The following is a 14,330-nucleotide window of genomic DNA, read 5'->3' on the forward strand; positions in this document are numbered from 1 at the left end:
AGCCCCACCTGACTATAGCACAGCTACCCGTTAAACTGCACTGCAGGATTCCAGGTCAGGCCTTAAGTGCAGTTGTAAAGAGACTAACTCTTTGCTGGGTTGAGGAATTCAGCTACTAATGTGCTTTCACAGCTGGGCTTCTTAAGTGCTTCTTGCTTACTTTGTTAGCAGGAGGAGTAAATGAGAGGAGTGGACTGTGCTGTAAGGGATCCAACATGTTGAACAGGTATGGGTCCCTTGGGGTCAAACTACACACAGTACCTATTTGTTAGTGGCCATTAGGGTTGTTTATGCGTTACGGCTTTTATTCATTTCAGTGTCTCATAACCTTCTGAAACCTGAATTTCAAGAAGTTTCTGTGTTAGTCTGTGCCCAAAGGCAGTATTTTCTGTACTCAAAATAGTTCAAACACTTTTTCTTGGTGAGAGGTAGGCAGAAATATACCTTTTTCCTGATGAAAATACTTTTCTACCTAAAACAGCCATGGCTTGGAAGTTAAAATCTGTAATGGAGACAGTCCTCACTGAGAAACTTCAATTCAAAAGGTGAATGCCATAAGCAAGGTGCAATCTCTGTAGGCACCCAGCTTTGTAATGAACTGATAACAGATGGAGATTTACCATTTTGACAAAGGCAGCCTCAGCCTCCCGTTGCCCATTAGTTCCCCCCCGTACTGCAGTGGTGGAAACACTCTCATCCTAGCACAGTGCCACAGGTTCTCCTCTGTTCCTATTCTACTGAACCACAAAATACAGGCGTGTCCAGTTCTGCAACCTAGGGTTGGGCCACAGTCCTGGGGTTAGGAAGAAGCTCAGTTCAGCTCCCACACTGATAGCAGGGCTGCATCTAGCAGCAATACCATATGAATGGTCATGATTTGAAAGACAACGGAAAATGAGTAAAACTCCTGTCTACTTTCTAAAGCATACTGAAGGCTCCGATTCAGGAAAACACCCCTGTTTAGGAGGCTTCTAAGCACATGCACTGCTTTATTAGTAGTATTATTATTCTATCTCCTCAAGACAAATGGATGGCAACACAAAGTAAACACATCTGTAGAGCAGAGACCCTTGCACTAATATCAGCTGAAGTATATTCAACTTGAAGAGCAGAAGCAGGCTAGCTGTGTTAGTGTAATGCTATATCTATGTTAATAAGATTTGTTCCTTTGCATGACTAATGAGCCTATACAGAGCATTGTGCTGACGTGCCTGTACGGGTTCCGATTGAAAGTTTGCTTGTTTGTTGTTAGCTGAGGAAATCTGCACAGTACAGACCTGCCTCTCGGATTTATGTGACACAGCTAGTCCATAGCCCTGCTTATGTTTCCATACCTAGAACACTAGAAAGTATATGGCATGCCGTATCCTAAATTCTAATCCTAATTTGGATTCTAAAGTTGGAGTGAGGTCTCTTGGCTGGCCCCTGGGCCTGTTTGCAAATTCTCTTGAAATTAATGGGCTTGCCCATTTGACCCAATGACCCCTGCCCTGGGTCTTCAAGAGGGCTTTCTTTATATAATCAGTGAGGTTTTGCCTGAGTTAGGATGTCAGTATTTTGCTTTTTGTGAGTAGTTATTTGTGGCTGTTGCTTCATCGTTGATTTGCAGTTCTAGAAGTGAGAGCAATGATACGAGCAAATACTTTGGAAATGATCAGTTGACTGATGTTGTAAATTCTATGCAGAAAATTCAAAAGCTACCAATAAGTGTTGTGCTTTATTCTCTCATACCCTTCCCTCCCCCCATAACTAATCAGCTGCATATGATTCTCATTAAACTGCTCCAGCTGACTTCAGGTATTCAAGGAAAATCAAACCCTTTCAGATAGGGAACTTCCTTCTTGCTAATAGACAGCCTTATTGCTGAAATGTTTCTGATAACGAGTGACCTTTTTTCTTCTATTTAATTTTTAGATGGAATGAATATGATTCTCATGGTAGTGGGGGACTAGAACATGAATGTGAGTCAGGCACAGTAGAGTCAGGTGTTGTACAGGTCATGGGTTATTGCTAAATGACCTTCAGTCGTTGGTCCGTACCTTTGCTCTCTGCGTTTTCAGGCTCTGCCTAAATTTTATGGCAAGGAAGGATCACAAAAAAGAAAAGTGAAACACATTTACCATTTGAGATTTGTTTTTAAAACCTTTACTGAGAGCTAACCCTTGCTCTTCTGTTATGCCCTACTCATGTACCTCATTCCTGACCTGCCATACTCAGCATGCTTGCAATTCCTGCTCTTGGGCTACCAGCTGTTCTGAGGCCACCTTCCTTGCTTTTCCCAAGGGCAGTGGGACACCACTCCTTTAAGACAACACTCTTGCCCCTCAGCAGTAAGTGGCAAAAACAGTTATTTGAGAAACACGAAGCCAGTTCCCCTGCCTTGCGGAGAGGGCATTTGCTCCACCGACAGCTCTAGGCCAGGCTGCTTAACTTGCAGAGTAACACTAGCTCTTGCATTTCCTTTTTTTTCTTTGCAGTTAGAAGAATGAGCACAGAGCAGGAAAGACTTTAGGTTAGAACTGCTAGAAAAATACTGTCAAAATCAAAGGGCAGTTACCAGGATGGTATGGAGCCTGGGAAGGGGGTGGTGCATCTTTGTGCTGTGATAGGAGAGGGGAAAACACTTCCTCCTTCTCTACAAGAAAATGGTTTTTTGGACAAAATTCACTGTGATGAAGTCCATGCACCAATTTATTCCTATTTAGGTCATCAGAATAGGGCTTCAGTGGTGCTGTCTGTATGCTGGCTCTCTATACAGGGATACATTTCACCCTCAGTGAATGCTCTTTGTTTTCTCAGTTGAGGTCAGTTTTTCATTGCATTCATTAAAAGAAATAGCTTTGGATTGCAAATACCACTGCCCCTCTCCTTCCCTGCCAGAAAGCCAGCATTACAGTCTTCAAGATATTAGAAAAGGAGTAAATTCAGAAGGGGAAGGAAAAGAACAAAATGGAAGTTCAGAGACTGAAACTGTTTTTACTGCTCTGACAGTTGTGCCGTTGCCTATTTCTGATGGACTTAAGATTCCCTACCCCCTACCCCCCCCCCCCCCCCCCGGGATTTCTCCACTGTTTCTCTGTATATCTTCCTAGGTGCCAATCAGGAGAACGAAGGATCGTTACTTGATCTAAAGACTGGACAAAGAACGGGGAACGTGTTTCTCAAATGATTCTTTTTTGCCAAGCTACTTTGACTTCTAATGTTTCAATTTTTGTATCACTAGAAAAATGTAGTCCAAGTCTATAAAGGTTATCCTATGAAAGTATTGTCGTAGTACCTCAGTGTGTGGATTCTTGTTCTTTTTGTTTGAAGAGACCTGCTTAGATTTTGATAATTCTTTCTGTGTTGTCCACTTCTGTGCTCTCTGTTTGGCTCCTGCTTTTTAATACCTCTGATCTTCACGGAGTCAAAAATTTAAACCCTAAAATAAGTTCTTAAGCTCGTTCCTGTTTGTAGTATGTATGTGCATATGACTATGTATGTATGGCAGCGTATATGATATGACAGCATGCATTTCTTTTTAAACATCTGTAGGGAAGGATTGGGAAGGATTATATAACATTGAAGTGTGAAGAAATATTTTTTTTACTCATGGGAGAAAAAAGATAAAATTCCAGTTACAGGTTGCCCCCAGACTGTGGGACATTCAAAATCTGGATTAGATTTGGATCTGAAATTTATTTGCAAGTCTCTGTATGCTGCTAGTGAAGAGGATAGCTTTGACTATGAATGGGGTAAATTAGGAAAGTTCTACTGTCATGTTTTTAAAATAGAATTTAATCAAGTCATGATTTGTTTCTTTATTGAATCATTGCTACATGGTATGTGTCAGTGTATATATCTGTATGGTTTGTTGTTATGAGGCCATATCCTGAGAAGTTATTGCAAAATTGTTTTAATTTATTATTAATATTTTTGTTTTTCTCATTCCTCCCGGTTTTGGAGCCTTTATAATTAGATAAAATTAAAACCATAGGTTTTAAACTGCAGTCTAACATTTAAGCTCATATTTATAGTGCAACCCCCTGGAGTTTTATTGTCATTCCAACTGTACTTTGAAAAAAATTTTTTTTTTTTGCATCTGTTCAAATGCTATGTCTACAGTTACCACTTCTTAATCATCTGTTTTGCACAGTAAAACGGCATTTATTTTACATGATAAGAAATGTTAACAGTTTTGTAGAGTAGCTATTCCACTCTTAACAAAGGGTACGGGGGGCCTTTTGCCCTGTGCACTTTTCAAAACAGATTTTTCTCTTTTTGAACTTGTCTTTCTTTCTCTGCTCCTCCATGCACCAGTCTGAAAGTGCTACATGCTGTAGAACTGATTTTAAAAAATGTTGGCTGGCATTATTTAAAACCATATTTTCCCTTTTGGTTCATACATTCTGGTCCTAGCAATGTCCTTGTTTTGCTGAAATTAACATTTTCCCCCCCACAGTTGTTGGTATGTGATGATGTTTTTCTGTCTTCTTTAATTGTGATTCCTTTTTTTTTTAATTAGTATAAGGCTGATTGTTAAAATTAAGTAGTAGAAGGCTTCTTTCCAAGTTATTCAGAGATCTTTTGCTCTAGAAATATATTTTGTTATTCTGAATTGCCTTTTCCCCTTCTTTTTTTCATTGCAAACTACTCTGAGAAGAGCTTCTTTTAACCAAAAAAAAAAAAAAAAAAAAAAAGCTACGCTTGACTGATAATGCATTGCTTTGGATGGTGAAACATTATGAAAGTTTAATTTTTAATTAAATCTGAAATACCAATTATAACTGAAAGAGATTTTAACCTGTTTCTTTTCAGACTGCCTGAAGTTACATTGTAGATGCTGAAATCACTGCACCTTAAAAACAAAAAGATTAAGCTGCACTGTATTCCTGTAAGTAAAAGCTTTTCCGGTACCTTTTGTCAGTATTTTTCCTCAATATGCATCCAAAGTATTAGCACAGTAACTGGTCTTGGATAAAGGTCAGAGTCCCCTTGAATGGGATTTAGAAGTTCAAAGGATGTTTTATTTAAAAATTAAAACTTTAAATCTTGCAGATCTTTAATTTCAGCCTCCCAAATAAATCATCCTTTTTTGCTTTGTTCTGAATATTATTAGGAATGGTGTGTGTCTGTGACTATGTTGACATACAGTTCCTGTCGCTTTGTCAGTGAGGATTCGTGCACTTCGGTGTAGAGATAATAGAAAGTAGCAGAGGATTCCTTATAGCATAAAAGATAGTTTATTCTCTTTTGTGATGTCATAACAAATTTTTGTCCTTTATATAAGAAAAAAGTGGCACAACTTTCTGATGACATCACAGAAAGCTTCAGCTGCTTTAGAACATAGATGAAGGCAGAAATGCCTAATTCATCTCTCCTGTGATAAAACAAAACAGCCAAAATAACACATCTTATGTCTTTCAGCAGGAGAAGAGTCTCTTTCTAAGAGCATTGTTATTTCATAAATGCGTGTCAGATCGTGCATCAGTCTGATCTACCCTCATTTAGAATCTGTTTATTGAATATATTTGGGAAAATAATTAATATTTGGAACTTCAGTGGCAGAACAATAAGCAAGCAAAGAGGATGGGAAAATGTAGTTGATTGAGATATTCTGAATTTAATCAAATAATTTATGAAAAAAAATCCAGGAGCTTATAGACAGTAGGCAAAAATTGATTTTAGTTGGAGAGTATGAGGCTGTGAAATACTACAAAACAAAGTCCGTTTGTTTTCTCGTTTAAGATGAAAACATACACTCTGTAATGAAATCCAGAACCTTCTTCCGAAGTGATACTTTTGTACCTCAGTGTTAAAATATTTTAACTATTACATGGTATTCTGCCTTCCTTCTCCCTCCTCCCCTCCCCACTTTTAAAATTGTATTTTAATGATTTGTTTTAAACTAGCCGCAGGGTACAGTACACTGTGGGCAGCTACTGCCTGCCCCTTCCAGCGTGGAACGCCAGGCATGACTCAGGCAGGCAGATTGTGCTATTCTGGCTCGACTCCACTGGGTTTTTACATTACTGGCAAGAGCCGTGCCATTGTGTTGCTTAAATATTGTGCATTAACGGCAGGCTGTGGCCAGTGAATTGTATTTAACATTTTCTGCTTGTCATTCTTGAATTTCTACCGTGAGCAGCTTCCCTGGCCACCAGAGGTTAACCTTGCAATTACACTGGTGACCCAGCTTAAAAACGCTCGTGGATTTGATGGCTCCAGCAGCAATTTAAAGGGAGCTGCTGCAGTGGAGGGAAAGTGGGGGAACACTTGTGAATCTGAGAGTACTGAATTACAAAGTCGTCTTGCAATTTTTCTGTGAACAACCAGGAGAATTTTTGTTGGAAAGGAGTAGCAATTCTCTTTCCAAAATGCAACAGCAGAGTGAAGAGTGAATTAAGGCATGTTCTTTGGATCCTTAGGAGCCAGATGGTCACTAAGTCCTGCATGAATAGCAGTAAGGCAAAATACCAGGTAGTAATATATGCACCTAATGAATGGTGCTGGCTGGAATGGGCTTTTTCAGTTGGTGAGAATAAATGTACAAGTATAGAACTCATGTATAGAAATAAAACTCTATCATCTTTTTTACCAAGGGTCTTGAGGAAATCAAGGCAGAAATGTTGAGCAGCTTGCTCAAGATCACAGAGTAAATCAGAAGTCAAGCTGAGAGTGGAACACAGGACCATGACTCCAAGTCTCTTCTGTTCAGCCCAGTTCTTCTTCTTTCAGTTCAGTAATCTAGTATGCACTATAAAATACACGTCCAAATACCTATCTAATTTTTGGTTTCTAGTGTGATTTGTTTTTCCAAAACTACTCCGCCTGTAAACTCCTAGCTACTCCTAAATTCTGTAGCCTTGGCATACAGCCTGTTTGTGGAATATAGAAGAGCAAGGTGGAGGAACTTTTATGTATACACATGTACACTGTAAAATAAAACTGTGATTATTCCTATACCTCTTGTGTCTACATATCGAGCAACTTGGCACAATAACAGCGGGTGCACCTTCGCTATGGAAGAAAATATGCCTTAAGGATTTCCTTTCGTTTCTTATGTATGTTCATTGTAATCAGATGTCTCTAATGCTTAGACCTGTAATGAAGTGAACTTCCAAGTATGGCTTTCTTGTATTAACTGAAAACAACAACAAGAAAAGAGAAGCTCTGCTCCTGTAGTTTTCTGGTTTTTTGAATTGTCTTTTTTATGTTTTTTAATTGAAAGCTGGAAACCTTTCTTTAGGGTAGGGATGTCCCCAAATCAACTGACTGATGTAAGATGGGCCAGATTTTCAGCTGATATGAAAATATGCTTGACTTTGTTTTCTCCTAATGTTGTATGTACTGATTCATGACACTTCTCACAGGCAGTTGCATGAAAACAGGGCTTTCTAATTGTAGTACAGTCATGCTCTTAATGGGTAAGGTCTGTGGGCTTGATTCTTTTTACGCTGGGTGCTCTGGCCCAATTTAGCCACCTACTAAAGTATGTGTATTATATAGATATAGCTCCATTGAAGTCCAGGGGACTGATCACATACTTAACATTAAGCACATGCTTAACTACTTTGCTGTTTGCAGCAAACCTCAAATAGGATTAAATCTAGTATGAGTAGTTATCTCCACTCACATTCAGTGTCCATTTGATTTTAGAACGAGACAGTAATAAAAGTATAAAAGATGTGGAAAAAGAAAATTCTGCATAAACAACCTGAAAACTTGCACAAAAGACGCATAGGATGTGCTTTCAAAGCAAAAACCTATGCTTTTAGTTATGGTGCCATTGGCTAAGACCAATAAGGAGTACTCAGTATTTTTATTAAGAAGAGAATTTTTCAAGGTTTCAGTCTCAAATGTAGCCTTGTGATCTGATTAGTAACCAAGAGATCCTGTGTTCTAATCTTGATGGATGCTGGCTCATTTAGTGGCATTGGACAAGTCATTTAACCTCTCTGCACCTTGTTCAGCCGATCATTTTTTAAATCTGGTTAATACTGATACAGCTCTGTGAACATTATTGAGTTTGTATTTGCAAAGCTCTTAGAGGAGAAATACTAACTATTGTTATTACTAATAAGTATATTGTGTAGACAAAACACAAGGGATGGAGATACAGCCACTCATGGGAGTGATCTTTCAAAACTCACTTGTGCCTTTGTTTAGTTCCATCACTCAAAGGTATCAAGGCCAACTCTAATTTACAGAACTATTTCTCATGTCACTCTCCCCACTGTTGAGTATTTTATCGTTCATGTTTTCTCTCCATCTGTTTCTCTGCTACTTTCCTCCATGCTGAATTAACCTTGCATACCAAACTTTGTTCGCCTTTTCTGTATTATACAGCAGACACATTTGTGTAGCCTCCAAATTACAGAGAGCAAATTCATTTTGTCTACTGATTATTTGCTGATGATGTATGAAACAGACAGAAGACAGTTTGAATTTTCTTAAGTTCAATTGAGCTTGCAGGCATAAGGAAAGGAACAGGCAGAACCCAAGCCAATGTGACATGGTAAGCGGGCATCCCAGAGTGCAAGCTGCATGTGTAGCGTCAGCATGTCAGGGCTAAGAAGGGCTTCTTCCATTATAGTAGTGCTTTTAAATGAAGGAAGAATTTTGAAGCAACAAACAAACCACTGTACTACATCCTTTACAGCGCCAGAATCCTCGTGGTTCCCGATGGATATGGGATCTGTCCGTCCTTCCTCAAACTTGATGTTTTAACTAGAATTTTTTGTTTAAAGTTTTGGTTTGTTTAGCCCTGCAAATTCCCAGTATCCATTCCTCTGACTAAATGTAAACACTCCATAGCTTGATAAGCCCTTTTTTGATGCAGAAGTACTGGTTTATAGAAGCTCTGCTGAGAAGACATATACAAATATGAAATGAGACTGTTTGGAAGTTTGCTTCCTTTGAACGAAGATCAATGTCTCGGAGCAAACTGTCATTGAGGAATTGTGTTAGCACTAACAGAGAGAATTAATTTTGCCTTTTCTCCCTCCTATAGCAAGGCATTAATTCAGAAACTCAGGGGAATAAATTCTGCCCTGATTTCTACCTGTGGAACCCCAGTGGAAATGTGGAGAGGTCATGGATGTTTGTCAAGGCAATCATTATCCCAGTGTTAAAATTGTTGAGAAAGCAGAAACTAGTTGATTGCTATGTGGCCTAGGGGCATGAGGATACTTAGGAGCCCTACATGGCATTATGTGTTTCTGAAAATGTTGCTTTTGTTGTATGTGTTGAGGAGAGTATGACAAAGTATTCTAGCGAGTGAAAAGTTATAATCAAGAGCACAGTGATTAATTGTTCTTCACATCCACTGGGAGAAAGACCTAAAGAAATCAGTTCAATGAGCAGCAAAAATTACTCAAGATACGTATTAAGAAACATGTTCTAACTATATAGGTAGTAAATCGCTGGGACACACAGCATGCAGATGCTGTGGATTCTTCATCAGGGGGACACTTCTTTTTTCAAAGAACAGGTTAGAAAATGGTCTCTGTGATGTGCTAGAACTTGCCATAAGGCAGAAGACTGGGCTATATGAGTTCTTTTGTTCCCTTGCATTTCTCTGATTCAGCATCCTTTAAAAATACTGTTTGGGAATGTTAGTATGTGGCTAATACATTCCTGATTAATAAGCTTAATGTTCCCACAAGATCCCTAGGGTTCTCATTTTTCCATCCTCTCATAACTGAAACCATACTGTCTCTTCAACACTTTCAGTGGGCTGCCAGCATTTTGCTTTGACTCTTCGTTTTGTTAGAGAAAGACAGGGGAAGGATTCATGTAGATACCAAAGGACAGATCTTCAGTTGCCATGAGTCTGCATGGTTTCTTTCCAGTCAGTGGACTAATACTGATTTGCTTCTATTACTAGTTTTTAAAATTTGGATGAATGGAGACATTCCAGGTATTGCCTGATAAAAGGGCCTGTGACACAGATCGTGCAGATGGTTACAAGGTGCAAATATAGTTGATGATCACAGCAAAGATGTGATGGGGTTAGGATAAAGCCTTCTACAAAAAGTAGATTTCTCAGAAGATTGTGAACTTTTTGATTGTCTCTTTGTTGTCTGAATTTCCTTGTAAGCATCCTTGAAAGAGACTTCCACTTTATGAAACTATGCATACCTCAAAATGCAGTTGGCCAGCCTGATGATTTTGTTAGTTCTCACACTGGTTTTAATCAATCCCATTCACAGCTAAGCACAAAAACAGTTGGGGATGATTGTTGGTTAAGTCTCTTATGCTTTTTTTGTTTGTTTTTGTATAAATGTTTAAGGGTTTTTTTCCAGGTCTACATGGTAAGGACATCAGCTGTAGTATACAAAAGGGTAGAAACCTAATTTTATCATAGCTTGCAGCTCTGTTTTTTGCAGAATACTGGCCACAGTAGATGACGATAAGAAAATGACTCTCTGGTGTATGGTTGCTTTAGTATATATAGGAGTATGGGCTGTGATTCACTCATATTAAGAAGTGTAGGGCCATCAGCATTGATTCCTTGAGTAGCACTGCTGTAGTCAGTTGTAAAACACTTCAGTGTTTCAGCACCTGAAGATGTTATGGTGAAAATACAGAGTCTTTCACTCAATTTAGCAAAGCAGTTGCCAATCTAACTTCAAGCCAAATGAAAGTCTAAAGATTATTGAGCAAGGAAAGTTGATCTTAGACCAGAGATGTCATTAGATAAGCTACAAAAGGTAAAAAGGCAACACGGACCTTCTGGCCTTTTCCAGTCCTGGGTACAGTTTTATTTTGTTCTATTCAAAATTAAATTCTTCAACTAAGCCAGTGTATAATGGGCGGGACTCCACAGAAAGGCATTGTGGTTATTCTATATTTACATCAGTGTCCCTGAGGAGGCTCTCACTGAATCATTTCAAATTCCAGTGTCTGATGTGGAGCAGTCTGACGAATCTAAGTTACACAGACTTTCTGGTCTAGATTCTTCGTTAGTGTGAGTGGTCTAGCTCTGAGTTTTACTACAGGAGATCTGGCTCTTATTGCTGTCTCTTCCATTATTGCCCCCTGCATCTAGATAATAATTAGAATAGATTTTAATCTCAGCTGTGTCAAAATTGATCTGTTGTTTTCAGCAATTTCCACTGGTGCAAGAGAGATGAGAATATTAATTTTATTTATTTAAAACAAATCATCTACAAAATTCAGCTGCTGACCTGCTAGATGCTTTAGTGCCAATGTGCACACTGCAGGGTCTTCCTGCATATTATATCTTCTTGTAGTGCTGTGTTTCCTCATGACAAGAGAGTTCTTTTTCCAGTATCTTTTGTGCTGCATGTGTCATTATCCTCTGGCATTTTTATAATTCTGTAATTTAAAAGGACCTGGTTCTCCATCCTTGACTCTTTCTCTTATAGATCTCGCCTTTAGCAGCTTTCAGAAGATGGCAGCAAGATAGTTGGATCAGAAATAGGGAGCGCTTGGCATATCTACCTTGTTAAAGGCCATTGGAACACTATCTGACTTTGCAAGATGTTGCAGTGTCAGTAATACTCATGGCATCCTTCAGTCAAAAAGTGCATTAAAAGATCTTTTTGATTCCACTAGTTTCCCTGGTAGAGTTTTCTTCATAATGTTTTCTTAGGAATTTCATTTCAGTTCATGTATTGTTCTCATGTAAATTTTGAATAATGAAAATCTTTTGTAAGATAGAAGAAGCTTATCTAATCTCTTTTGAGACTGGCAATAAGTAATGAAGAGTCCCGTGACACTTAGCAGCAGAACATTTTCAAGGAACTAGGTATGTGTTTCCCAGCAGCAGTGATGGGAGTTGTGTGCCAGATCACTGCATGTCCTCTCCGAGTCTGAACCATGGTTATGATCCTGTGTCCCAGTTCATTTAGATGGGATACAGTAGCACAGTTCCCATGAATATAGGATGGAAGATCAGGCCATCAATGGAAATTTCTCCCCAAGATCATTTGCAAAGTCTGGGCCAGAGGTAGCTGAGTTCTCATCTATTCCTGGTTTCCTTTTCCATTCATTAAGGATTCTAATAGGGAAGGTGATCTGTTTTGTCACCTCCCTTACCCTGTTTTAATATTCAGCTAACCCTCTTATGCTTGAGTGTCTGTCACTTCTCCAGAACAAGTGATTCTGGATTCCTGAAGGAAACAATTCTAAAATGGTCTCCCTTTTGGCCAGACTTAGTGTGTAAATGGTGACTTTGGCCTGGATACAGTTACCAACTAGTGGGAATTTCCAGCAGTCTGGACATCACACAAGCATGAGGAATGTAGTGAGAGTATGCTGGGGGATCCAGAAAGCAGATGACCGAGAGGATTCAGAATTATATTAGTGCATCATCCTGACTGAAAATGTAGCATGAATAGAAATGAGAAATCCCTGAGGCAATAGGCAGGGTTGTTATAGGTATTGATTTGTGTTCATGGGTGGCACCTAAATGTAAGGGTTTTGATTCCTCATAATTGTTTCAATACTGCAGGAAGGAAAGGATTATGCTTTTTATTGTTGTCAGGGATTCAGTGCTATTGAATTCATTTTGGTGCCCCTTGGCTATGTGAAATTGACCCCAGAGATGTTAGTTTGCTGTTTCTTCCTGTGCTACAGATTGACATACTACTAATTCTTGGCCATTTTTGTGGCTTAGAAAATTCAGTTCTTTACAGCTACATTTGCCCTTAATCCCTTTACACTTGCCGTTCCATAAGACATTTGTTTGCTGTGGCAAACTCCTGTTCACTTTACAACTGTCTTTGTTAGGCCGTGGTCTTCTCAAGTATATGTGCTGACACACTTGGCTCCAGGACTGCACTGAAGGAAAACTTCGGATACTAGTACTACCCTAGATATCTAGCAAATGTTTCATTTCCTCAGGATACCAGTTATGGTCCCGCCAAATGTTTTCCTGTCCTGTCCAGGGAATTTTCCTCTGGCAAAAATTCAGGGTAACTCTTTATGCAGGAAGGTGACCACAACTAGTACGTATCATTATAAGCTATAACAAATACAAAAACTTTTACATTAATGCATATGTTTTTGGAGTTGTACTGAGCCAAAGCTTTGCATTCAGATAGTCCCTAACTTTTCGGATACTCAAAATTTTATTGTGTTTTCATATGTAAAGTTTTAGACTACTGCAGAAATATGAAAAATGATGACAAAAGGATACTTCACTTCCACGTCCAGATCTCTTCTAGACACCTTAGAGCTAGATGCAATAACATTTAAGTGCTTGGCTCTGAGTGCAATTCAAACTCTAGAGTTAGGGTCTTTATCCAGTACTTAGGAAGTATTAAGGGCAAACTGCAGAATCTTGTTCAGTGGAGTGCTACCTAAAAGTAGCCGAAGGAAGCATTAGAGGCTAATGTTTTAGTGATTCTTCCCTGGATGGGATTTGCTACCAGTAATTATACTGAGACACAGAAAGGATCTTTCCTTCACTGCAGTCATCAGTGTCCCAGAGAATTCCAAATGTGTCAGGTACATTTTACTTTTTATGAAATTGTCAGCTGTTAAAACACATTTTATATTCCCCTGTAGAACTAACCTCTTGGCAACATGAGGTAGGCTTAGCTTCCCCATGCCTTCTGATGATGGAAACATTTCCTGTGTCCCTGCGTTGTCAGACTGTCAAGGGCAGAGCTTTCCATGTGATTATCATTATTGTGATTTAATTATATTTAAAAGCAATTTTTAAATCTTTTACACTCTCTGTCATAATGTTTAGAGTATATCTATACCATACAGCAGTTATTCTTTAAGGCTTCTTAGACCTAGAAAAATCTGTAGAGAAAATATACTGTATAGCAAAATAGATGTTCCGTATTTAACGTTGAACAAATTCTTAGAGCAGCATTGTGATTACTCATGGATGCATGGGGGGGAAGTCGAGAAGGGGTAACACACTTCTCCTCCTGCTTTTTCCTGGATAAGATGATAGAAAGCACCAGGATCTGTATTGTGAAGCACGGAGTCTCACTGGGGCTCCTGCCACTACTTCACGCCACTGTCTGAATGGCGTAGGACTGTGCCTGTAACTCCCCCTACTCCTTTCTGGAGCTAGCAACAGGAGAGTGAAATTCAGGGCCGCAAGTAAGTAGTGGGACACAGCAAGTTTTCCTTGTCATGCCCAGGGAGGTTTGCAAACATGGTATCACCTGCAGTCCCTGCCAAGGGGATCACTCTGTGCACCACTTCTTTACTGGGTGCAGCCATTTTCTGAGCATTTTGTTTTACAAGGCCCGATAACACCAGTGGGGATTTTTCCCCATTCCTTTCAGAGAAACTGGGGCACATTGCAGATGTATGTGCTTGAGCTGCCCCACCACGTAGACTTTGGAGGGCAGGTTACA

General features: G+C 39.3%; 1 protein-coding gene across 19 annotated transcripts in view; it reads left to right on the forward strand.

The window, feature by feature from the left end:
• The window catches only part of ZBTB20 (zinc finger and BTB domain containing 20), a 518,459-nt gene that overhangs the window by 167,407 nt on the left and 336,722 nt on the right, over positions 1–14,330 (forward strand). For 17 of the 19 annotated variants that reach the window (XR_010391606.1, XR_010391607.1, XM_064520252.1 and 14 more), the window contains one exon: positions 4,798–4,873. The gene's annotated coding sequence lies outside the window, so the exon portion shown is untranslated. Of the gene's footprint in view, positions 1–3,071; positions 3,735–4,797; positions 4,874–6,581; positions 6,943–14,330 lie in introns of those variants that run through there. The other 2 variants (XR_003258231.2, XM_064520291.1) reach the window with 2 other exon arrangements.

This window comes from Dromaius novaehollandiae, chromosome 1 (assembly GCF_036370855.1).
Source record: "Dromaius novaehollandiae isolate bDroNov1 chromosome 1, bDroNov1.hap1, whole genome shotgun sequence".
Classification (NCBI taxonomy): domain Eukaryota; kingdom Metazoa; phylum Chordata; class Aves; order Casuariiformes; family Dromaiidae; genus Dromaius; species Dromaius novaehollandiae.